Source organism: Capricornis sumatraensis, chromosome 11 (genome assembly GCF_032405125.1).
Source record: "Capricornis sumatraensis isolate serow.1 chromosome 11, serow.2, whole genome shotgun sequence".
Taxonomy (NCBI): domain Eukaryota; kingdom Metazoa; phylum Chordata; class Mammalia; order Artiodactyla; family Bovidae; genus Capricornis; species Capricornis sumatraensis.
Window position 1 is genome coordinate 90,084,519 of NC_091079.1, and position 27,143 is coordinate 90,111,661.

General features: G+C 40.0%; 1 non-coding gene across 1 annotated transcript; it reads left to right on the forward strand.

Moving 5' to 3' along the window:
- Positions 1-17,045: 17,045 nt before the first annotated feature.
- TRNAV-GAC (transfer RNA valine (anticodon GAC)) lies at positions 17,046-17,118 on the forward strand. Its single transcript has one exon. It is a non-coding gene; the product is annotated as a tRNA-Val (tRNA).
- The last annotated feature ends 10,025 nt before the right edge of the window (positions 17,119-27,143 follow it).

Consider the following 27,143-nt stretch of genomic DNA (forward strand, 5'->3'; position numbering starts at 1 on the left):
GGGGATGTGAAGCTCTTGTCCTTCTATTGCATCCCCAGGCAATTCTGGACGACTTAAGCTCAGACCTCCCTATGTAGGATTGTCAGAAGCCCTTGTTGTAAGCGTCCAAATCTCTCCACCCAGCCTTACCTCCCTCACTGCATCATGGGTGTTGACAGCAGGGATGCTCCCCAGCCAACTTCCTCTATGCAAATGAGTCCAGAAGAATCAGCTTGAGACAATAGGGCCACATGTTTAATGTGCAACATTTGGTTAGTTAGTCTGAATAGGAGCAAAAAACAGAAAATTATTGGAGGTATAGGGGAACCTCTTTAAAAACAAACAACCTTTGATACATTTGGAATACCTGAGACATTCAGAGCTCATTGCTTGTTTGTTTTATGCTTGTCTGTAAAAATATATCTCTTGAATTCTCTCCCCAGCCTCACTGACACCACGTTTACAATCTCTCCTAGCCTCCAGTTTTCCCCAAGTTCAATTCATTCATTTCTTCATAGCCTACAGGATTTTCTTTCAAAAACTCAGATCTGACGTAACTTTGCAGTTTAAAGTTTTCTGATGCTTACACGTTCTTACAGGGCAAAATTAAGGGTTTTATTCTTTAAAACTCTCATCCCTGCATTTCTGTCACTCCACAACCTGTAACATTCCTCCTCTGGTGACTAACCTTCAACACTAGTGTGCACTTACAGATTTTTTGAAAGTTTCACTGTTTCCAACATATAGCATGTCTTTCTGTAATTTAATGTGTGCTTTATAACTTGGTGATCTGTCATGCTTTTCTCTACCTCCTTAGTTTAATAAACTTCTGTTGATCCTGAAAAAGACTCCTCAAATCTTCATTTCTTATTCAATTGTTCCCTGATTCTCCCATCAAAACAAAAGCTCCATATTTTTCAGCTCTATTTGAAATTCATCTATCACAAAAAGTATGTTTGCTAGAATTGGTCATGTGTACATTTTTGGTACCCCCCTCAACATTGAATTTTTCAAGGGCTTGCCATTGAATGTGTACTCTGGTGCTCAACTGTGCCCATATTAAGTGCTTAAATAAATAAATGAAGATGTCTTACCTTTGAGTGTCTGCAAAGTAGACCCTAAAGAAAGAACTTGGGTGTAGATGAAGTGAGCCTAAGAAGCAAAAGTGAGCAGAGGGCTGGATGTAACAAGGAAGGAGGGAAATTCAGTGGCAGTTTGACAGGATGTGGCATTGGTCACCACTGTGAGTAGTGGGTCAGACATTCTGGAAGCTTTGTTAGGCTAATGTGGCAAACAACCTCCAAACTGTCCTTATGAAAGACTGGGGGTATTTATCCACTCACTCTCTCATGAGTAGGTTGCAAGTTCCCCAATATTAACTTTCCCACACTTCCAGAATGTACCTGCAGGGGAACATTGAACTTGTGTTCTGAATTAGTAGTTTGAGGGGTCAGCACTGGTTCTTGATTCAAAATGGTAAATATAACCAAATATATTTTCAGTGCAACTAAAAGTAAACCAAAACTTTAAGACATGGATGTCATTCCCTTCAGTGGCATTTTCCTTAGTTTTACCTGTCTCTTTTTGTTATTTTCATTATCTGTTCTGTGAATAATGGAATGTGTATGACCTTGGCACCCTGTTTATTTAGCATATATGCAGGGTACATAATGCAAAATGCCCAAAATGCCAGCTAGATGACTCACAAGCTGGAATCAAGGTTGTTGAGAGAAATATCAACAACTTCAGATATGCAGATGATACCACTCTAATGGCAGAAAGTGAAGAGGAACTAAAGAGCCTCTTGATGAGGGTGAAAGAGGAGAGTGAAAAAGCTGGCTTAAAACTGAAGATTCAAAAAGCAAAGATCATGGCTTCTAGTCCCATCACTTCATGGCAAATAGATGAGGAAAATGTGGAAACAGTGACTGATTTTCTTTTCTTGAGCTCCAAACCCACTGCAGATGGTGATGTGGCCATGGAATTAAGAGACACCTGCTCCTTGGGAGAAAAGCTATGACAAACCTAAACAGTGTATTAAAAAGCAGAGAAATCACTTTGATGACAAAGGTCTATATAGTCAAAGCTGTGGTTTTTCCAGTAGCCATGTATGTAGGAGAGAACTGGACCATAAAGAGAGAAGGCTGAGCACCAAGGAACTGATGCTTTCAAACTGTGGGGCTGGAGAAGATTCTCGAGAGTCCCTTGGACAGCAAGGAGATCAAACCAGTCAATCCAAAAGGAAATATTCATTGGAAGGATTGATGCTGACGCTCCAATACTTTGGCTACCTGATGTGAAGAGTTGACTCACTGGAAAAGACCCTGATGCTGGGAAACATTGAGGGCAGGAGGAGAAGGGGACGACAGAGGATGAGATGGTTGGATGGCATCACTGACTCAACGGCCATGAGTTTGAGCAATCTCCAGGAGATGGTGAAAGACAGGGAAGCCTAGTGTGCTGCAGTTCATGAGGTCAGAAAGAGCTGGACAGGATTTAGTGACAGCAACAACAAACAATGATCTTGACAGTTTAAACACTCTAAGCCTCGGTTTTCTCACAGGTAATGAGGGAATAAGAATCATTTTCCACCTATCCATTCATTCATTTATTAATTAAACAAATTTCTACTGAACAACTACTATGTGCCAGTCACCACTGTCTTTCGGGCTTTGGAGACCATGGGGGGGTAAGAGCAAAACAAAGTGAAAAGAAAACAAAAATTCAAACTAACAAAAATTATTTCCCAGTCCTTGTCATAATGGGTCTGATGAAGGAGAGATACTGAACAAAAAACCATACAAACCAATACAATATAAAAAATCTTACCCATGCCAGAAAGGAAACATGCAATTTCCACAGGGGTGTATAAAGAGAGTACGTCATTTAGACTGGTGTTTACTCAGTGGCCCCATGGACTGGCCATGACACTGGCTGTTATGACCTGCCTGAAGAATGCTGGGGAGTTGGTGACATGAAGTGTTGGGGTGGCATGGGAGGAGAACACTCTAAGCGAAGGCTGTGAGGCAGAGGGGAAAGCATGACATAAGCTTAATAATAAGGTGGGGTTGCTCACAACGAAGTGAAAGGGGAGGAGAGTTCATGCAAAATAAGGCTAGAGAGGTAACCAGGGACAAAATACTGGAAGCCATCACGAGTGCGATGCAATCAGAGGCCTTCAAAAGGTTTTATGCTGAAGAGGTATGTGATGTGAAATCCTCATGGAAGATTGCTCTAACTGTTATATATATATTTAGTGAGTGCTGGAAGGCAGCAGGTGTGACACTTAGTACCACTGTTCTATTGAAAGATACTGAATGTCGTAAAGCAACCCACATGCTGAGTTTATTTAGAAAAACATGGATTTGAATTTGATTACATTCCTCTTTTCTCCCATTTTCCGTTCTTTCTTTTCTTCCCTTAATTTTTCTCTATATGTTAATAACTTACTTTTAGCATCTCTTAGAAGAACTTCATTAAGAGAACAAAGTTATGTTATTCATATCCAATGGCCCATCGCTCATTCTCTGTCACACCCCTGGGTGATTTGTGCTGCTGAAAAGGCAAAAGGGGATACTGAGCCATTCTGCTCAGGATTTATGGGACAAGGAGAAGGAATCATGGTCTTCGTGGTGTTGTTATAAGTGAAGGAGCAGAGGTTAGGAATCATTTGGCAGATGAAATTATGTGTGAAGAGAGGTCAAGGGTATTGGGTAAACTAGAAGAGGTGAATTGGAAATGGGAGTAACAGTGATTTACTGAAGAGATTTCTGGGTATCAGAGAAGCAGACAAGGAACTAAATGTTCATTTCTAGAGAAGCCTAATACAATATTTTCATGATAGGAAAAAGGAAACTGCTAAGAAATTCAGATAACAAGTATGATGATAATTTTGATATGTTAAACTTGGAACATATGCATATACAATATGAATTTTAATTCTTTTTTTGAGTTCTAATTCTCACGGAGAATTGTAATGATGGAGAATTAGAAATATTTTGAAAACTCCCAAACAACAACAACAAAGGAAAAAGACAAAACAAAACTGTGCTGAGATAAATGGCACAAGTCAAGAAAATTCCCAGGCAAAATATGTACAGGAATAACCATCCTGATTCTTCATGGAAAAATTTTTTAAAAAGTTTCCTTGTGGATCGTATATCTGAGTTTATTAACAATGATGATACCACTTTGCATTTTGTTTCAGCTTCCTTGAAACACCAAACTGCAATGTGTGCTCTGATGATTTTGATGGAAGTACATCAGTACCATTACCATAATCTAAGTAACACCGAGTTTCATCAGCCCTTGAAGTTTACTTGTGGCCCTTTTATAATCTTTTCCTCCCTCCACTCCCATCTCCAGGCAAGCAGTATTTTCCATCACTATACATTCATTTACATTTCCTAGAGCTTAATATGAATGGAGTCATGTAGTACAATTCCGGTTCTTCCATCCAACATAATTATCTCGAGATTCATCGTGTACCATCAGCTGATTCTATTTTATTGCTTAGCAGTAGTGGTAATACATTGGATGAATAGACTGCTCTCGGGGGCCTCAGCTTGCGATGGTTTGGAGCGGGTTTTGGGTTTCCAGGCAGAGACTGAAACCCGGATGCTATCTGGAGCTCTCACTGCCACGATCCCATCTTGGTCTTTGGCTGGAAACCCACGCCTTGCTCCAAGCCGTTGCAGGCTGAGGCCACCTGAGAGCATATCTGGTGCCGAAACCCAGAAATTCAGAAAGTCAAGGTAAACCCCCGGCCTCGCCCAGCCGTGGCTTGAGGCCCCTAGGGACTTTCGCTCCTGCCTTCTTTCTCTCCATCTCCTCTTTACTTTCTCTTCAAGACCCGCAGGGCATAATCTCTGTCTGCTCCCAGCAGTATGGCTGCCCACAACACTGTGGGTGCCAGGGGTAATTTCCCAGGCCATGCAGATTCAAATAATGCTTGAGTGAGAGCTGACGCCGCCCTCTGGAATATGGTGGGCACGTGACTTCCAGTCGTGCGGGGGCCCACGGCGTCTCTGCCCCCCTCTCGCTCTCGCTCTCTCCCTCTCTCTGTTCCGTACGTAACCCTCCACCATGCTTCCTTTCCTACCTCACTGGCACAACAAGGCCTCTTTCTTCTAATTTCCCTGCCCTTCTGAGGAATGGCTTCCTGGACATCACTCCTAAACCGCATCCCCACCACTGTCAAACTCAGGGCTGCTGTCAGACGAAATAGACGATTCCCAATTCTACCTTAGCTACCAGGAAGAGAGGCAAAGGATTTGGGGCTCATCTGCTGTCTAGGCTCTCACCTCAATCTATGCCCAGAAATCTACTATGCCCTCAGGCCTTGAACACAGTGCCATCGTTCACCGTGCCCGACTCCAGTTTCTCCAAGGGTTCCTCTCCAATTTCTCCAAGAGTTCCTCTTTGCATCTATGGGACTCCCTTCACCCTAGTCTTGCAGCCTCCACACTGCTATGGACAGTCTGTTGGGCTGGCCACTACCCAGAAGCCCAAATTATAAACTTTGTAGATGTTCAGTCTCAAGGATCACTCCAGCATAGGAAGACATATCATAGGATCTAAGCCCTATAGATAAGGGATCCCACCTCAGGAAAGTCCTGGCAACCTGTCTGCATTGGTTCAGAAGTCCCTCTCCAGCTGTGCCAGGCTGGGTACCTTGTGTAAGGTCACAAGGAGGACCAGAGACGTCTGGCCAGAAATCAGTGGTAGAGTAGAAGACACTTGAAACCCCATCAGGTTCAAAGGGAATTTGGCGGATGCCCTGAACCCCTTTGGGTTAAAGCCTCCTGGTAAATGTCTCCAGGACACCAGGTTTCGTTCTAGGAGTGCTCTCTGATTCTTGGGTGTAGGTTACTCAGCATGGGAGGATCCTCTTTCAAGGCACAAGAAACATCTCTGGAGTACATCTTTATGAAGTGGAAACTCATTAAAATCAAAGGGTTTAAAAACAGAGCCCTACTGCAACAGGCACCTACTGCAGCCATGCCTGGCCTTTGTATACAAAGTTGGGGAATGGAGAAAAATGGCTTGAAAACAGGTATGTAAATTATAACACCATTCTGCAATTGGATCTTTAGTGCTGTGGAATGGAAAAGTGGAGTGAGATTCCCTATGTTCAGGCTTTCATGGTGCTTTACCAAAATCCCGCTCTATATGACTCTCGTAATTTAAAACCTGGAGAACGAGAAATCTCTTCTGCCATTCTGGATGATCCCCTCCTAGGATCTCCTGTCTCTCGGGGGGAATACCGAGCTCCTCCTGCTCCTGACAGTATTCCTACTTCTCCCAAGCCATCTACTTCTTCTGAGCCACCTTCTCCTGAGTCACCTGTTTCTCCCGGTCCCTTTGATCAATCCCAAATTCCACCTCCTTTGTTCCCATCCATTCTCTTTGTTACCCAGAGAAACAGAGACGAGTCCTTCGGGATTAACTCTCAGTGGAGTCTCCTATCACTCATGACCCGAGAAATTATGCCATTTTAGGGAAGCGGCAAACGGTGAAGGGACAATCAGAATACAGATGCCCTTCTCTTTAACCGTCTTAGTGAAGTGAAAGTGAAAGTCACGCAGTCGTGTCCGACTCTTTGTGACCACATGGACTGAGTCCATGGAATTCTCCAGGCCAGAATACTGGAGTGGGTAACCTTTCCATTCTCCAGGGGATCTTCCCAACCCAGTGATCGAACCCAGGTCTCCCACATTGCAGGCGGATTCTTTCCCAGCTGAGCCATAACAGAAGCCCTTACCCCAAGGCAAACAGAAATTGGGTCCATTTCCTGAAGACCCTAGTAAGTTTCTTGAAGGGTTTTGTGCCCCCACCCCCCAGCCTTTGATCTATTATTTAACTTGGAAGGATGGTTAAGTAGATCTGTCTACCTGCTGTATTCCTGAGAAAAACAGAGAATCTGAACAGTAGCCCACGGGTATGCTGACCAGCTTGCCGGAGATGAACCCAAACATTATGCTGTGGGCAGAGATGCCGTCCCAAATCAGGAAACTTTTTGGAATTATAATTCCTGGGAGGGAACAGAAACCAGGAAACATATGATTCAATGTATATTATAAGGGATGAGAAAAAGTCTGGTTAAAGGAGGGACCCAGGTAGAAAAGGAAAATCCAGCCTTCACTGGTGCTTGTGGAGGCATTTAGGAAATATACCAGTATAGATCCCATCACTTCTGAAGGTCCATCCCTGCTGGCACAACACTTTATTAGACAGTCTGCCCCTGATATTAGGCGGAAACTCCAAAGGTTACAATTTGGCTCACAAATGCCCATTCCCCAGCTCCTAGATGTGGCCATTGGGGTGTTAAATGTGCCGTGCTATGCTGTGCTAAATTTTCAGGCATGTCTGACCCTTTGTGACCCCATGGACTGTAGCCCGCCAGGCTCCTCTGCCCATGGGGATTCTCCAGGCAAGAATACTGGAGTGGATTGCCATGCCCTCCTCCAGGAAAACTTCCTGACCCAGGAATTGAACTGGGGTCTCCTGCATTGCAGGTAGATTCTTTACTAGCTGAGCTACAGAGTAGGGTATTAAATAACTGAGAACAAACCCAGGAGGAAGAGAGAACCCAGCATGAGAAAAGTCAGGCCAGGGCTAATGCACAACTGATAGCTGTTGCTGTCAGCCATGCTTTGTGACTTCAGGACAGCCTAAGGGGTCCAAGAAAGTCTAACTGTCTGTCTGGAGGTAGGACCAACAAGGGGGAGTGCTACAAATGCAAGTTAACTGGCCACTGGGCCCGAGGTTGCCATAAAGAGCGCCCCTGGGCCATACCCAGCCTGCAAAGAAACAGGTCATTAAAAGAGGGACTGCCCCAGTTTCAAAGGGAACGGGGAGGCTCCTGTTCCCAAGATCTCCATGCTGGATGACTGAGGCAAAGGAGTCTTGTGGCTCCCATCCAATGAGACATCCATCTGGATTGAGGAGCCCTGGGTAGTCCTTGACATGGCAGGTAAGAAAATCAATTTCTTAACTGATATGGGAGCCACTTACTCTGTCTGAATTTCTCTTGCTGGACCTCTCTCCAAAATCTGTTCTGTGAATGGTGCTGATGGAAAGCCTCACACCCATTATTTCACCGGGCCTCTCACTTGCCACTTTGAGCAGCAGTTGATTTCACACGGCTTTCTAGTTGTCCTCAGTGTGCCATCCCTCTCCTTGCGTGTGTGTTAGTCCCTCAGTTGTGTCTGACTCTTTGCGACCCTGCAAACTGTAGCCCTCCAGGCTCCTCTGTCCATGGGATTCTCCAGGAAAGATTTCTGGAGTGGGTTACCATTTCCTTCTCCAGGGGATCTTCCCTACTTGGGGATGGAACCTGGTCTCCCGCATTGCAAATAGTGGGTAGTTGGCCATTTTTTAAATAGGGAGCATTTCTACAATAACTTGGTGACGAGGGAGCGAATCTCTAGCTCCCTGGGAAATCTGTCTCCTTGGGAGGGACATTTTGAGCTCCCTCAGGGCCATCCTCCAGTTAACCTGGACGTAGACAGTTATTTTGAGATAGAAAACTAGCTATATCAGGCCTAAGCACTCCAAAGACGAAGAAAGATCTCCATACCTTTTAGGGCCTGGCAGGATTTTGTAGAATTTGGATTCCAGGATTCAAACAAATGGCTAAGCCTCTTTATCAAGCCACTAGAGAGTTGGACTGTGAAGAAGGCTGAGTGCTGAAGAATTGATGCTTTTGAACTGTGGTGTTGGAGAAGACTCTTGAGAGTCCCTTGGACTGCAAGGAGATCCAACCAGTCCATTCTGAAGGAGATCAGCCCTGGGATTTCTTTGGAAGGAATGATGCTAAAGCTGAAGCTCCAGTACTTTGGCCACCTCATGTGAAAAGTTGACTCATTGGAAAAGACTCTGATGCTGGGAGGGATTAGGGGCAGGAGAAGAAGGGGACGACCGAGGATGAGATGGCCGGATGGCATCATGGACTCGATGGACATGAGTCTGAGTGAACTCTGGGAGTTGGTGATGGACAGGGAGGCTTGGCGTGCTGCGATTCATGGGGTCGCAAAGAGTTGGATATGACTGAGCGACTGAACTGAACTGAAAGGCCCAGTTTGAGAAGCATTACTTTGGAACGGGGAACGTAGAAAGGCTTTTAATGATATCAAGCAGGCCCTCACTGGAGCCCCTGCTCTCGGTCTCCCCAACTTGAAAAGTCTGCTCCTCTTGCACATGGCTGAAAAGCAGGGGACAGCCTTCGTAGTCCTCATACAGAAGCTAGGGGGAGTTCCTCAGCCTATAGGATATGTTTCCAAGCAAATAGACTCCATGGGTCCCACAGCTTTATTGTTGGAAGAAGCTAATAAGTTTACCTTTGGGGAGCCACTTGAAGTAGCCACACCCCTCATCAAGCACAAGGGATTCTAGAAATAACAGGCCACCATTGGCTAACTGGCGGTCTCCCGATGGCAAAACTACAGATTTCCATCAGTTTGCCTATTATTGGGCCTATTATTGGGCATTTGGGTTGATTCCAAGCTTTATCTCTTACCAATAAAGCCTCTGTGAACTTGATGTACAGTCTTAGTGTAGACCTATGTTTTCATTGCTCTTGGGTGAACACACGAATGGAATGTTAGTCCCTCAGCCGTGTCCAGCTCTCTGTGACCCCATGGACTGCAGCCGATCAGGCTCCTCTGTCCATGGGATTTCCCAGGCAAGAATACTGGAGTGGGTTGCCATTTTCTTCTCCAGGGGATCTTCCCCACCCAGGTATCAAATCCAGTGTATACTTAACTTGAAGTAAACTTTCAGAATATTTCCCCGAATGATTGTGTCATTTTACGTTCCCACCAATAGTTTAACAAAAATTACAGAGGTTGGCATTGCCTTACACAAGCTTAACAACAGTGCTGAAAGGAAAGTTCAGCATTCCTTTCCCCATTATACAAAAGAAAGCAAACTTCTGGAAGGTTAAACAAACCACTTGTGATCAGAGTAACTGAAAGGAAGACTAGGAATTCAAACCTGTACCTGACAGTGCCAGAATGTTTTTTTTCAGAATGCATGGGGGAAGTTTTTGTTTTTAATAAACTAAGGACAAGCTCTTGCTTTAAATAAGTGTGGTTCTCATCCACTGAGTTGCTAGCTCCTGCTTGACTTGGATAAATGGAGAGAATGGAAAATTATTTTAGTTCAAGTGATGGCTCATTGGCCAGACAAGGTCAAGGTATAGCTTTATATGGTTGACTGGAATTCAAACTCATGACCTGCCGTCAGTTGAAGAGATATATAAGACCCTCTGATAAATGAACAATCTTATTAATTTAAGAAGGCAGTTCCAATTCAAATGAAGTGCTACTTAAATCAGAAACCATAGCCATGCTTTCATTGGTTTAATGCCTTTTTCTTTTTAATGTTGATTGTGTTTCAAAGAACAAATAAAGATACAAGGACTGGAAAGAAAAAAAAAAGAAAGAAAGAAATATAAAACCATCTGGGAAACAAAGAAAAAAGGACAAAGCACCTGGAGGAGATTAATGGACGGAAGTACATTCTCTTTGTTTCCATTTTTAATAAGACAAATGCATTATGTAAAATTTTAAATGTGAGAACTGTACATAGATGTATGAAACACAACCTGCAAGAGGTTCTTGTGGTTTTTGATGCTACTGTTGGCAGTGTTTCTTCAACTACTGCCGGGCACTTTGGTTTCTGTAATGGTTACTCTCAGCGCAAGCCTCTGCAGTAACCCAATATCCAGGATAGACAATGATGAAGTCACTACTTCTGCCTTGGGGACATAACATTTTAGTACTGAAATTAAAACAAACAGAAAACTCTACTCTTTTCTTTTTCTGGAAGAATCGGGCATGAGTGCAGTCTGCATTTAGGAATTAGTGAGTGAAGGTCTAAAAACTCAACACAAGAATCATATTTTTCAAAGACTTTCATTCCTCACCATCTGCTGTCATCAATGACAATAGTTTCTTAACTAAATTAGCAAATACAAATATAGGACACGGACTTTAGTTTTCAGACAAAAAAATAATTTTAGTATGATGATGTCCCATCCAGTATTTGGGATACACTTACACTTAAAAAAAAAAAAAAAAAAAAAAGGACTTCCCAAGTGGCGCTAGCGGTAAAGAACCTGCATGCCAGTGCAGGAGATGTAAGAGACCAAGGGTTTGATCCCTGAGTCAGGAAGATCCGCTGGAGAAGAGCATGTCAATCCACTCCAATATTATTGCCTAGAGAATCCCACGGACAGGAGCCTGGTAGGCTACAGTCCATAGTGTCGCACAGAGTTGGACACAACTGAAGCAACTTAGCATACATGCATTCTAAAACTATTTGTGTTTTTTTCCAAAATTCAAAATTCATAGATTGTCCTGTATTTTTATTTGGCAACTCTGTTGCTAACAGACTTCCCTCCTCTTTTACTCTGACTTCCCTCATTGCAGTGTCAGAAAAATGGGATAGCAAAATTTATTGAAGAAGTGAAATATCTAAATTAACAAGAGTCAGTAAAGATGGAAAAACTTCTATGCAGTCTTTCAATCATTCAAAAACAGTGAATTGTAGTGTCATCCATTCATATGACATAATATCAATACTTAACATTATAATCTCAGTAAATACCTGAAAAGTCATTTTGTGAAATTTAAAACACTCGTTCTTCATAAAGACACGGAAATAATACCAATGAAAGGTCAGTATTCAACATAATAAATGATCGAATATTTAGTAACTGACATTCTTGACCTCTTTCTATGTGTCATGGCAGTAAGGGAGACACAGAAAATATTTAATTTTAACTTATTTAAATCCTTACGTCACAATTAAGGTTTTAAATATTATCTTATTTAATCCTCACAACAATGAGAAATAAAACCTTATAAGGCAGAAAAAAAAATTATTATTCCCATAATCATTTTTCATGGGAAGACTCAAATAGAGAATTTAAGCAGTTTGTTTCAAAGCACACAGCCATAATTTAGGGAGCTAGGCAGTCCAACCTCAGAGCCCGTACTCTATACACTATACTGCCATTGTTCATAGCAGCAGTAATAAGTGTACATTGTTTAGTAATAAGGCAAATGGAAGATATTCAGAACTCCCACTATTAAAAGCAGCTGAATGACTAGATATGCGTCTTGTGTTTTATTAAAAGGCAACGCTTGTTAACACCTCAGTTCAGTTCAGTTCAGTTCAGTCACTCAGTCGTGTCCCACTCTTTGTGACCCCATGAATCGCAGCACACCAGGCCTCCCTGTCCATCACCAACTCCCGGAGTTCACTCAGACTCACGTCCCTCGAATCAGTGATGCCATCCGGCCATCTCATCCTCGGTCGTCCCCTTCTCCTCCTGCCCCCAATCCCTCCCAGCATCAGAGTCTTTTCCAATGAGTCAACTCTTCGCATGAGGTGGCCGAAGTACTGGAGTTTCAGCTTTAGCATCATTCCTTCCAAAGAAATCCCAGGGCTGATCTCCTTCAGAATGGACTGGTTGGATCTCCTTGCAGTCCAAGGGACTCTCAAGAGTCTTCTCCAACACCACAGTTCAAAAGCATCAATTCTTCGGTGCTCAGCCTCCTTCACAGTCCAACTGTCACATACATGACCACTGGAAAAACCATAGCCTTGACTAGACAGAGGTTTGTTGGCAAAGTAATGTCTCTGCTCTTCCCAAATAAATAAATATATGACCAGAATTCACTCAGATTTCAAATCATGTTTTTGAGGAAGCTGGCAAAATATTCTAAGATTAATTTGTAAGGGTGCATTAGAAAAAATATTTGAGAGAGTTGCCTGGTGGCCTAATGGTTAGGACTTAATTCTGGGCCTTCACTGTCGAGGCCCAGAGTTCAATCCCTGGTCAGAGTATTGAGATCCCACAGGCTCATTAGTGGCACAGAGTTGCCAAAAAAAGGAAAGAAAAAAGTTGTTGAGTAAAGAGGAATAAGTAGAGAGAGTTTGATCTACAAAACTGATACAATAGGAAGAGTAAATTTTATAAAGATACCAATTTTTCCCAAATTAATCTTTAAGTTTAATACATTTCCAATAAACCGCAAACAGGTTTGTGTGCATGTAAAGAAATGTTTAAACCAATGTTAAAATTATGTGACTGGGATTCGTGGTGGCTCAGTCAGGTAACATCTCAGTTCAGGTAGTTCAGGTAAAGAATCCACCTGCAATGCAGGAGACCTGGATTTGATTGCTGGGTTGGGAAGATCCCCTGGAGGAAGGCATAGTGACCCACTCCAGTATCCTTGTCTGGAGAATCCCCATGGGCAGAGGAGCCCGGTGGGCTACCGTCCATGGGTGTTGCAAAGAATTGGACAAAGCTGAGCGACTAGGCACAACACAGTGCAAAATTATATAACTGGGATTAGTAAATGAAGTATCTTTCACTTCATTCAATAATTTTGCCTGTCTAAAATATAAGAGCTTACTCTTTTTAAAAAATGTAACTAGCCACCACTAGATCATTCTACCTATCTTAATATTGTCAAATACCCACTTAACGTTCAAATTTCCAATTATTTCATTAATGTAGTAATTATTTTACAGTTACTTTTATTGATTCAGGGTTCAAAGAGGGCCCCTGCATTGCAATTGGTGTAAAGGCTATATATTTCCTCCCACCCCTCAGTCTGCTGTTTTTCTTTTTGCAATTTAATTGTAGGAGAAGTCAGGGTGTTTGTCTTATAAACCTCTTACAGTGTGCGCTGTATCTCATAGTTTACATCTTCCTCTGCCTTCTGTTTTTCCTGGAAACTGTTAGTTATATGTAAAGACTTGATAAAACTCAAGTGCCATTGTATTTTATTTTGCTTTTTGACCAGACGCTTACATGCATTCTTCTACATAATGTCTCTCTTTGAAATATTATCGGTCATTGTTCATCAATGACTAGATCATTAATAAAGATGAGATTTAAAAATGGTGATACTCTAATGCTATGATAATAATTCTTCTACATTATTAGTTAGAACCCTTCTATAAAAAGAAACATTTCTTCACTTACTATTTAATTATCCAGAGTACAGTTTGAAAAGGCAGGAAAACAGCTGATTATTTTAGCTAATATACATTTGATAAACAGTAACAAAGTGAAAAACTCATTCTCTTGGATGTGAAGATTTATTTTTAAGTATAATAATAAATAGAGTCTGGTATTGGCACAGGCATACAGGGGCAAAGCAACAGAATGACTTAGGTCCACAATAAATATTTATCAATCTTTTGAAATTCTTTATTGAATTAACTGGCAACCAGATGAAGAATCAGAGCATTATCAGCAATTCAGAAACCACTATCTTGGTTCCTTTTGATTACTACTCTTTCTGAAAGGCAGGCACTATTCTGATGTCTAAGAGCTGCCAGTATTATACTTCAAATAAATGGAATCATATGGTAAATATTCCATAGTATTTGGCTTCTTTTGTTCAATATTATATTTATGAAATCCAGTCATGTCATTGTATCCAGTTATAAATAATTTGTTCTTATAGTCTGTATAATCTGAAACTTTCCTAAGCACTGTTCCAATGCTGAGCGTAGAGCAGATTAAAAATAATTGTGTCTCTGCTTTACCGGAGCTTACATTCTGGTGAACAAAATCTATGAAGACATATATATGTATGTGTATATATATATGCTCTTTAGTTGATTCAGTTGTGTCTGATTCTGTGCAACCCTATAGACTGCAGCCTGCCAGACACCTCTGTCCATGAGATTCTTTAGGCAAGAGTACTAGAGTGGGTTGCCATGCCCTCCTCCAGGGGATCTTCCTAACCCAGGGATCAACCTGGGTTTCCTGCTTTGCAGGCAAATTTGTTACCATTGAACTACCAGGGAAGCCCCTATATATATATATATTTATATATAAGAGCTGCATATATGCAGTGGTTGGGATATTGAATTCATGGGGCTGAGATAATCTGTTTCCATTTGGAAAACAAAAATAGAACTCTGTTTTATGTCATACACACAAAAATAATTCAAAGATATTTGAAGCCAAATATTTTATAAGAATAAATATTAATTTATTAATTATGAATATTTATTAAACATTTACTTATACCAAGCACTTTTCTAGGTATTAGGGATACATTAATAAAAATAACATACAAAAATCCCAGCTCTTATGAAGCATGCATTTAATGTGGTAAGACAGACAATAAAAACATAAACAAATAAATTATATATTAGAAAATTATAAGTGCTCTGGAGAAAAGCAAAGCCAGTGGGAGTAGAGGGTGGATAAAGAGTGCCTTCAGACAAAGGGATAGGATTGTAATTCTCAATAGGATAGCAAGGAATATAGCAGAAAATTCTTTATAAGCTTAAAGTAGGAAGGATTTATGAAATAAGACTTAAAAAACCTAAATCAGAAAAGAAATGTTTGATTAATCTGACTACAGTAGAGGAGCAATGTTTATGCATTAAAAGCACAATAAAATTAAAAAGAAAATGAGAAGATATTTGCAATCCATATACTCACCCCAAGGACTAATATCCAGAATAGAATCAAAAGAAATTCTAAAAATTAATATGAAAAATCTGATCAACTACCAGGAAAAATATTGACAAAGGATATACATATGCAATTCATAGGAGAAGAAGCCCAAATTATGACTAAACCTTTGGGGGGAAAAGAGCTGAATATCAAGGAAAATGTGAATTCAATTTACAATGATTTTTAATTTAGTACAGTAAGTCCAAACACGTTCTATTCCTAAAGCACGTTTGTAAGTTCAGTTTGCTTTTAAGTCCAACAAAGTTAGCCTAGGAAACAACTAACACAATCAGATGCATTGTTCTATACTGCAATAGGTTTATAATACTTTTCAGACAAATAATACACTAAAAAACCTCAAAAATAAAAAAAGCATTCCTGACCTTACAGTACAGCACCTTGAAAAGCACAGTGGTACAGTAGTAGAGCTGGCATGCAGGAGGTGGCATCAAGTGAACAGCCAAGAAGAGTTTCTGACTGGAGGAGGGAGCGGAGGCGGGAGACGCTAGAGCTGAAGGGTCGCCAGCAATGGGAGGTGGAGGGTGAGCTGCAGTTTCACTCATGCCTCACGTTAACTGCACAGGTTCTGGTTCCTTGCTGGATTCAATTCTGTCTTCAGTTCAGTTCAGTTCAGTCGCTCAGTCGTGTCCAACTCTTCTCGACCCCATGGACTGCAGCACGCCAGGCTTCCCCGTCCATCATCAACTCCCGGAGTTTACCAAACTCATGTCTATGGAGTTGGTGATGCCATCCAACCATCGCATCCTCTGTCGTCCCCTTCTCCTCCCGCCTTCAATCTTTCCCAGCATCAGGGTCTTTTCAAATGAGTCAGCTCTTCGCATCAGGTTGAAAACATGATCCAGTGAAGTTTGGGTAGTAGCTCTTTTTTTTTTTTTTTTTTCTTTTTATAGATGACATAGTAGCCCTGGATTGCATTCTGAATGGCTGATGCAAGCTTCATGTACCAGATCCTGTACCGTAACACCTCACAGTGCCTTTCCAAATAAAGACTATTCCCTTGCCATTTCCTGCATTGTGACTCCTTGGTTCTTCAGTTTTATCTTCTTCTTCTTGTCTCTCTTTGTCCTTTCTCTGAACTTTCAATTCCATCGGGTCTTTGTAAGGAAGCTCCTTGGGTTGCACGGCAAGGAGTTCAAGAATCTGCCCTCTTGGAGACTTAGCTCCAGCTTCTCACTGAGGGTCACTAAATTGCTGAAGACCTCTTTGGACTCCTCAGTAAACATAAGCCTTTGCCTCCAAGTTTTAAGATCTTTGAAGATAAAAAAAGAAAAAAGTAATAAAGTGGGAGGATGTGAACTGAGGAAACTTGAAATGCCACCCAGCCAAGTTGCTGTCTAATTACTTAAGAAAAAGAAGTCCAATTTTTGGATAACCCAGGACCCTTGTTTCCTAGTTTCCTTCTTGATGCTTAATTAATACTCATTTCAGCTCAATACTTACTGATAACCCATCGGAAGTGATGTAATTCCAATTTGTTAAAAATGGTTGCTCCTTAAAACTGATGTAAAAATGAATCATTCTGTATGTAACGGATATGTGATGGGTGGCTGAAATAGCTCAGTTGGAAGAGTGTTAGATTGACGATCTAAATGCCCCTGGTTCAATCTCAGATTTCGGCAACTGTTTCTGACCCTTTGGTTTCCCTGATAGCTCAATTGATAAAGAATCTGCCTGCAATATAGGAGACCCCCTGACCCAGATTCCTTGGTCCGGAAGATCCGCTGAGAAGGGATAGTCTACACACTCCAGTATTCTTGGGCTTCCCTTGTCTCAGCTGGTAAAGAATCCGCCTGCAATGCGGGAGACCTGGGTTCAATCCCTGGGTTGGGAAGATTCCCTGGAGAAAGGAAAGGCTACTCACCCCAGTATTCTGGCCTGGAAAATTCCATGGACTGCCATGGGGTCACAAAAAGTCGGACACGACCGAACGACTTTCACTTTCACTTCCTGTGTGTGATATCAAAGCGAGCTTTCAAAAATGCAGATCGGATCACTACACCCCCATCTGCATTCTGAATTCCAGTTTTAATAACTGACGTGCTCTTCTGCAAACAGAGGATACCCTTGTAATGAATACAGTCTGCTCCCTGTACATGCTTTATTCAACAAGTATTTATTGAGCACGTACAATGTTATATGAGCACCTAGGTTCCAGGCACTGAGGTTTTATGTATGAATAAAAAATAAAGTTTCTAGTTTTATGGAGCTTAAATTTAAGTGAAAGAAATAGACAATAAGCTGAAAAAAATATAACATGTTAATATATCCAGTGTTCTGAAGGCTTTTTTTTTTTTTAAAGGATCAGGGTACATAGTGATGGAAAAATGATATTTTAGGTATTTTGGTTAAAAAGAGTTTCAGATAAGAAATTTGAGTAAAGACTCGAGGGAAATAACAAGTAAGTCATGGTTATCAAAAAATGTGTACTCTATATTTGTTAACAACAGAATTAAAACAGAAGATTATGATAGTTTAAGGTCTAATATATGGGGAGGGGGAAGATTCTAGCCACTAAATGAGAATGGTGTTTCAAATAGGTTATATCAAAGAATATGTTTCTTTGAGGTGAAGAAAATGATGCGATTTTTAAAAAAAATTCTGCATACTCTCTTGCTAGTTGCATTATCAGTTCTGTAAACCTTGAACCACAGAAACATTTAACTTCTGAAATTCAATATGGTACATTTTATTCTTATAAAAAATTCTGTTATAGAAAATGAAAGTGTCTGATACTTGATTGAAGGCATCCATATGATTCACCCATTTTTACCTAAGCTAGCTCTTAGATTTCTCTCTGCTCCATGTATTATCATTTCTCATAGTCCTTTCCTCAAATCAAGATACTGAAAGCAGGATTACCAAGGTGCCTGTGGACACTTGAAAAACTCTTTTTAAGAATTTTCCAACTATGAATTGAGTGAAAAAATGTGATAAATGTACCTGAACTTTCCTGGGGACATTTAAAAAGCCGGCGGTAATTTGAGGGTTTGTTGTCACAATTTTCCAGGTGGCCCAACCATCCTTTCCAATAACTCCACTTTCTCAGGGGCTGAGCACAGGCTGAACTAACCACAAGTGTGACCCCCACTCTAGGCACCGGGTGCTCTCTCTCAGCCTCCTACCCAACCACCTAAACACAGAGTCCACTCTGAAATCCCCCTGTCTTCTGAGTTTCTGAAATGTACTAGATGTACTAACACCAAGCATAACTCATCCCGTGAACTCTCCTGTGGGACATGGGGGCAACTGAAAGAGAACTGATACCAGTACAGTCGTATCTGGTATGAAAAGTACGCTTAAAAAGAAAGCACAGGAGGAATTTTTAAAGGCATCCCGATTACATATTAAACATGTAAAATAGCCACAGAATACTGGGGAAATAAAATGGCAGATTTTACCATTTGGAGATCCATTCATTTTTAAAATTCATTCATTCACTTATTATGCATTCAACAAACACTTCATGAACATTTACTGTCAATCAGTTTTATAAGAGTGCCGAGAATTAAACGGTCGTTTCATAAGATAATCACTTGTCCTTGAAGAGCTAGTAGGTCACATAAATATATGAATTATTACAATACAGTTTGGTGAGTGCTTTGTTATAGGTTTATGCAGTCAACTCAGACTGTGGAGAGTGAGCCCCAAAGCCCACTCTGTGTTGGGGAGAAGAGAATGTCAAAGAAAGCTGCCCAGAAACATTTTCTTTCTTTGAATTTGAATAATCATTCTAGTAATTTAGTGTATCAAAACCTAGAATATTTCTTCACCATAAATGGTACATAGATTAACAATTTCCTATTATTTGCACATGCATATATGCCTTTTCTTTAACTTTGTCATCAGTTACACCAAAATGATGGTGGTCACTTTTCCAGCCATTCCCAGAAATGCTTACCTCCTCCTCCCCTCTCTTGGTCAGTGGTTTCTCCAGAAATAGATGATGACATGATCTCAACTGTTTAACCATACATGAGACTATGGGGCCATTCCTGGAAATCCTGCATTCAGGGGCTGACATGTGATCTGAAGACTGAACAGGCAAAGATTCCACTTGTTCCACTTGTAACTCTGAAAATTATCTTTCAAAGCAGAGGCATTAGTCTCTGGAGAGAACTTGACCATTCTTCTACGATGGAGAAACATTGCAGCTAGTTTATAGGGTACAGTTGCTTTCTGCAGTGATTTCCTTTTGAAGAGCAGATGAGCATCAATAAAGGCTCATTCACGCTGAACTTTCAGTAATCGACTCATAAGGAACTTAAATGTAATTTGTTTTTACATAATGCAGGCTCATAAAATGCATCGCTTTTCTTACTCAATTCATAGTTGGAAGATTTATCATTAGGAGGTTTTATTGAAGGCCAGACCCTTCAAAAAACTATGAACAGTTTCTTTCTCATTCTAGCAAAATCCTCCTGTTAAAGAAGTGAAAGAAGTGAAGTGCTTCAAACACCCTAGTAATGGTACAGTAAATTACATTTTCTCATTTGGAACATTGTAATAGATTTCTCTACAGAGTGATTTATCATGCAATAATTAGGAACCCAAGGGAATTAGATGACCATTTTAAATTTTATCAGCTTGTTTCAATAAACTGTTAATGTGACCCTAATGTTTGGGAAGCACTTTAATATAATCAGATTTTGGTTGTTCAATCTACAGACATTAATGGCCACCTCATTAATCATTGCATTCTCGCTGAGACCTTGGAGGCTGAACTAAGTTCAGTGGACCAATTCTTATAATAATAAAAACAGGCAATTTTTGACAGGGAAATAGTCTCACTTTAGCTACAAAATGCATTTTGTTGTTTCTGAGGGACTGACAGGGGTGACTGGAAGCTCTAAAAGCCTACAAAACAACAATTAAAAACCCTTTAGGTTTAATTCCTGAATTGATCAATTAAATCAAGATCTCATATAATTATTACCTGTAATGATTTTCTATTATTTTAAAAGTATCAAACTATACAGCAAGACCTAAAATAGGCCAGACAACAAATACTTAATAAATGCCTGTCTCCCAAACCTGGGTAGCATCTGATGGCTTGCACAAATACTGTAGTGGTGAAACATTCCTTCAATTTTTAAAACCCTGTAGTTAATTCCTCAGTGGTCTTTCAGGAGGGAAATGAAAAAGGTACTACAGGTGATTTATAAGATTTCAGGAAATTGTGTGTAAATGTAGGGGTCAATTTTAGTACTCTTGAGTTTTTTTATTGTGATAATAGACACTCTCTCAGTCTCTCAAATGTCTATAGAACTGAAACAAGAATTATTTTAAAACCACAATATCACTATAGTTTTCTGGCTCAGTTACTATTATAAAACACCTTGGTATTATATGTCAAGACTGGAAAAAAGGACTTAGTACCATCTGTTTCTAAAATTATGGTTTTGTTTTATTAATTTTTCTTGTTAAACTTAATAGAATATGATCTTATTGGAAACAGTTTATAAAGCTATATAGTTAGCTGAAAACAGAAATATCAGATGTTTTTAAGTCAGGTTAAAATGCCCTGTGTTTTACAAGAATTTCATTTTTGGTTTCAAGGAAATCTCATCATTAAGTGTGTGGTTTGTACTCTGGGTTTTATATTACCCACAAAGATTAAACTACAGAAAACAGTCTTAAAAAATCAAATATAAAAATTCATAAAAATGAAACCAAATGTATCTACTCAAAGCAGAAAATTTTTTGAAATGTAATGTGGCTTAATCACTGTTCATATTTTTTTTAGTTCTCAACTTTTTCTTGACTTAAAAATACATCATTTTGAGTAAAGATTCTTGAGTAGATAAGTTTAACTTTATTCTACTGTACAGAGGAATAAGCCCTCTGAAAATGTCTAGTACGATATGCTTTCTCAAGGTAATTATGAATTTCATAGTATAATTTCATTGCACCTTGAGTCATCAAATTCTTGTTAAGTATCTTATATCTTATGGGTGCTATGTCTCTTAGACTCTGAATTCTGAAATTTTATGTGTTAAGTGCATGTTTTGATGTTGTAAAGAAATGATGTCTATTATACTATGCTTAGCATTCACCAGGCACTCAATTATTTCATGCATGTTAAATGGATACATTACAAGAATAACAAATAATAATCCTGCTTGTTAACAGTAACAAATAACATTTTAGAAACTGTGAACTATGTAATTCTTGATATAAACAAAAGCCCTTCATTGGAGGACTCCCTGTTTTCAAGCAGACCACTTGCAGGGAAAAATTATGCTGTGCAAGCAAAGATAAAGGTGATTTCATTGTCAGATATGTCACACAGTTTTGTTGTTGTTGTTTAGTCACTCAGTCGTGTCAGACCCTTTGAGACCTCATGGACTGCAGCATGACAGGCTCCTCTGTCCTTCACCATCTCCCAGAGTTTGCTCAGACTCACGTATGTTGAGTTGGTGTTGCCATCCAACCATCTCATCCTCTTGTCCCCTTCTCCTCCCGCCTCAATCTTTCCCAGCATCAGGGTCTTTTCTAATGTGTCAGTTCTTCGCATCAGGTGGACAAAATATTGGAGCTTCAGCTTCAGCATCAGTCCTTCCAACGAATATTCAGGGCTGATTTCCTTTAGGATTGAGAGGTTTGATCTCCAAGGGACTCTCAAGAGTCTTCTCCAACATCACACTTCAAAAGCATCAATTCTTTAGCACTCAGCTTTCCCTATGGTCCAACTCTCACATCCATTCATGTCTACTGGAAAAACCATAGCTCTGAGTATGTGGACCTTTGTTGGTAAAGTAATGTCTCTGCTTTTTAATATGCTCTCTATGTTTGTCATAGCTTTTCTGACAAGGATTTTAAATATATTATGCCATTCCTTTCTGGCCTGCAAAATTTCTGCTAAAAAATAAACTCATCATGTTATAAATTATTCATAGTTCCTTTGCACATAATATAACTAGCTGCTTTTCTCTTGCTGCATTTAAGGTATCTTTAAATTTTTGATATTTTAGTCATAATATGTCTTAGTGTGGGAACTTGCCCAGCGGCTCAGGGGTAAAGAATCTGTCTACAATGCAGGAGCCACAGGAGATGCAGGTTAGATCCCTGGGGCAAGGAAGATTCCCTGGAGGAAGGCATGGCAACCCACTCCAGTATTGTTGCCTAGAGAATCTTACGGACAAAGGAGTGCGGTGGGCTACAGTCTACAGGGTCACAAAGCATCAGACACGACTGAAGTGTCTTCTCATCACGTCTTAATGTGGACCTCCTCGGGTTCCTCTTGTTTGGTGCTTTCTATGCCCCTGGAGCCATCTATTTTCTTCTCTAATTTAGGAAAGTTGTCAGGTAATATTTCTTCAAATAAGTTCTCTGCCCCTTCTTTCTTGTCCTTCTGAGATCCTTATAGTTCTATTATTACTTGCTTAATGTCTTAGAAATTTCCTAAACTATCCTCATTTTCAAATATTTAGAAAAAAAAATTTTTGTATTCAGCTTGGGTGATTTCCACTACTCTGTCTTCCAGATCACTGATTCCTTTTTTTCTATTTCATTGAATCTACTATTGATTCCTTCTAGTTTTTGTAAAAATTATTTTGGTTATTATATTCTTCAGCTGTTATAATTTTTAGTCCTTTGTTGAATTCTCATTGTGTTCGTCCACCCTTCTCTTGAGCTTGGCAAACATCTTTATGAGCATTACCTTGGATTCTTTATCAGGTATTTGTTACAGCCACTTTGTTGAGTTCCTTTCCTGAGATTATGTCCTGTTCCTCCATTTGAAATTTATTCCTCTCTGTCCTAATTTGAACCTGTTCTCTATGTTAATTTCTGTGTGTTAGGTACGTTGGTTTCATTTTCTGCAATTGGAGAAGGTGCCCTATTAGGCACAGCAGCACACTCACCTCTGGTCACCCAAGCCATTCTATGTGGGCTCCATCTGCAGTTCTGATTTTGTGGGGCCAGTTACTGTGGCTGCCCCGAGAAGGTGGGCTGCTTTTCAGTCTCGTTGGCTGCAATGCTCTGCCTGATGCAGTGGCTATTGGTCAGCGGGAGGGTGGGTTTACATTCCCAGCCTGTGGGGGCTTTAGGGCTTGTGCCAGCTTGCAGTGGGCAGGGTCAAGTCCCCGCCCATATGCCATAGAATTTTTATTGGGCAACATTTTTCTGATTATTCCTCCAGCCTTCAATTTTTTTTCCCTTTAAGCATGGATTTTTTTTTCCCCCAAAGAAGTATTTATCTATTAAGCTAATAAACTTTTCATTTTTGAGAGCTGAGAGACTCTATAGTCAACCTCTCTTCTCTCAGAGACTCCTTAGAATTCTACCTTGTGGCTGAAAACCACCGTTTAGATTATTTCGTTCTTTAGGATCACAAACGAAATTTATACCCCTCCATGTTTTCGGAAGGTATTTACAGACCTTGTTCCATATGGTGTATTTTTTCAACTGTGACAGAACTTTCTATGAATGACAGTGGAAATTACATATATGAAATGAGTGGGAAATTAATCTCAGCTGACACCAAAATTTTTCTTGAAAGATAAGTGCCTTTGTTTAGAAATATACTTTGAGAAACCTTTTAGAGTGGCATCTGAGACCCTCAAGTCATGAGCTTTGAAGATCAGCTTTAAAATGATAATTAAACTGCTCTGCCAAACAAGTATTTAGGATGTAGAGGGCTGGAAAGGAATGAAGAGAAAGGAGCTGGTGGGAGAAGAGACAGTGGATGTCAAACAAGACAGTGGGGGAGGTATATTGTTTAAGTTTTTTATTTTATATTGGAGTGTAGTGGATTAACAACGTTGTGACAGTTTCAGGTGATCAGTGAAGGGACTCAGCTATGCATATGTGTGTGTCCATTCTCCCCCAAACTCTCCTCCCATCCAGGCTGCTACATAACATTGAGCAGAGTTCCATATGCTGTACAGTAGATCCTTGTTGGTTATCCATTTTAAATATAGCAGTGTGTACATGTCCATCCCAAGGGACATATTTTCAAAAGCCAAAATGCATACCATACTCCATTAAAATTTCAATTATACATTTGTATGAGTCTCCTCCTTTATGGAACATCAGTTTCTGTTACAGATGCTTTGAGGCTTTATCTAATTTATTTCTAATCCACATAACAATCCCATAATGTACACTATATTCCCACTTGACTAATAAGGATAAGTAAGACCAGGATTCTCCATTTCCATACACATTCTGTTTGACAATAACTTATTGATCACTTACTAGCTGACACATACCCTGTTAGATGCTGGGGGCATGGTAGAAAACAATGGAAGTTAAAAGTTTCTGGTCTCAGTTAGTTTACATTTATCTGCATTATGCCTGTGATGAAAGATTCAATTCTAAGTTAAATTACTTAATAGTCACAGGAATTGCATACTGTGTAATAGCTGAGAAGACTAAGCATTTTTGTTATGTAAAGTTAAAGCCTGATGGATTTTTTCAAGAAAATACAGTTCTAATAAGTCAAACTCTTTAAACAAGGCTACACTTAAGAAGTTAACAATCTTGGCTTTCTACTTCTTTATGTCTTATAATAGACCCAAGGTGGGTGGATAACCTACTACAACTGCGTACCTTGCCATGTGTTATTGATTACTTCAGGCACCTTTCATAGCTGCTCACAGGACTTGGAACAGTGCTTTGAATTTAAAATGTCTTCTTCTGTGCTTGATGTGCCTAATTATGTCAGCACCAGCTGGAAGGAGATATTGACAAGAGAGTACAACACGGCTATGTTCCCTACATAATTCAAATTCAGTGGCAGACTTCCACTTCCATCTCCCCTTCTACCTCCATGAGAATAAAGTGGCACAAGCCTACTGCTTCATATTTAAATGCACAAAAGAAAGGGCATACAAAGACAGATTTTATTGTGCTTTCAATACTTCAGTATCAAAGGTCTCAAATATCAAAATTATTATCAACAGTTAAATTACTTAATAGTCACAGGAAATGTATACTGTGTGATAGCTGAAAAGACTAATCATTTTCTTTATGTAAAAGTTAAAGCCCAAAGGATTTTTTAAAGAATTCTATATCCTTAAACTTCTATAATATGAACAATAATAAGAATATTATTTTAAAATAAAGCTATGCTAATTATTTTAATATTGCTATATGAAATTAGCATAAGTCCCTAACGCATTATATCTACACAAGTGCTTAAAATATGAGTTTATGGAAATAAACTCATACATTTCCCCCTATAGATTAGGCATGGAAAAGAAACAAAATATCTTGCTATAGAATGTAAAAGATTGTCCAGTACTAAAATCGTATAAATGCATTTTTTCATTATTGAATGTTGGTGCACTAATAAACTACATTAATATGGTACATATCTTAAGTCCCAAAGTTAACAATTTTTTCTGCTATTTTGGTTCTTATATAGGTTCTTTTGTTTGCAAGGAACAAGGATTCATTCAGGTTACCTCCTACAGGGAATCTTATAAAAATAAAGGAAACAGGAATCTTAGCCAATCCTCAAGGAAAGCCAGGAAAAAAAAAAAAGGTGTTTTAAGCAAGAATAAGAAAGACTGAACAGCCAAACCTTGTGGCAACTGGAATGTAGACTTGATGCAAATGCAGGTTGTCTCCTTGTTTTCTCAGCTGCCTGGGCTCCACCCCCTGCTCTCTGTCCCTCCCATTCAGCTTCCAGTTTCTGCCTTGAATGGGCTCACTCGGGTATGTTTTCCCCTCCACTTCCACCACCAACAAGCTACCTCTCAATGTGTCTCCCAGTCTAACCCCCACCAAGAGGAAGACTGGGAATCAGTGTTCCTATGAAGGAAGACTCTGACTTCACCTCTCCTCAGAAGCCCCCAGACACCCTGAAGTTAGACGTCCAACTGATACATCACGGCGGCCAAGACCGCAGTCAGTTGGTGAGAGAACATGACCACCAGGACCAAGCTGCTGCCTGAAGTCCTTGCTTCAGGCCATTTATTAAATTACTAATTCTTACTTCTAACACTTTCAGGGTGTAATGTAGCTTCTCATATGCTGATATGAGCGCTCTATGCAATAAAAGAGGGGATTATTCTCTAGGAGCTTCAGTTTTCTCAGGAAACATGAACAGCATGCAGATAAAATTAAAACCAGAAGCAAGTACATTATTTTTTGCATCAAACAACTTTGAAAAAACATAAGGGGCTTCCCTGGTAGCTCGGATGGTAAAGAATCTGCCTGCAATGCAGGAGACCTGGGTTCGATCCCTGGGTTGGGAAGATTCCCCTGGAGAAGGGAATGGCAACCCACTCCAGTACTCTTGCTTGGAGAATCCCATGGACAGAGGAGCCTGGGGGGCTATAGTCCATGGGATCGCAAAGAGTCGGACACAACTGAGTGACTAACACTGTTGCTACTGCTAATAGTCAGTATCTGTCATTAAATAAAGTGGATGAACTAAAAATAGGTTTTAAATCTTGAGGGATTTACCAGATGAAGCTTTATCAACACAAAATGAAACAATTAGTTGCCTCACTGAATTAGCTAAAAGGTGAGGTCAAGAACCATGAACTCAAATCCATGTGTTAGCTATTCAGTGTTTTCTCGTTGCCTATGTATTTTGGTAGTACATACCTAGCAATAGACATGCTGCAAATGGGCAAGGTCATGTAAATTGTTATTAATAATTTAAAATGTCAGTAACCCATTTGCCAACATT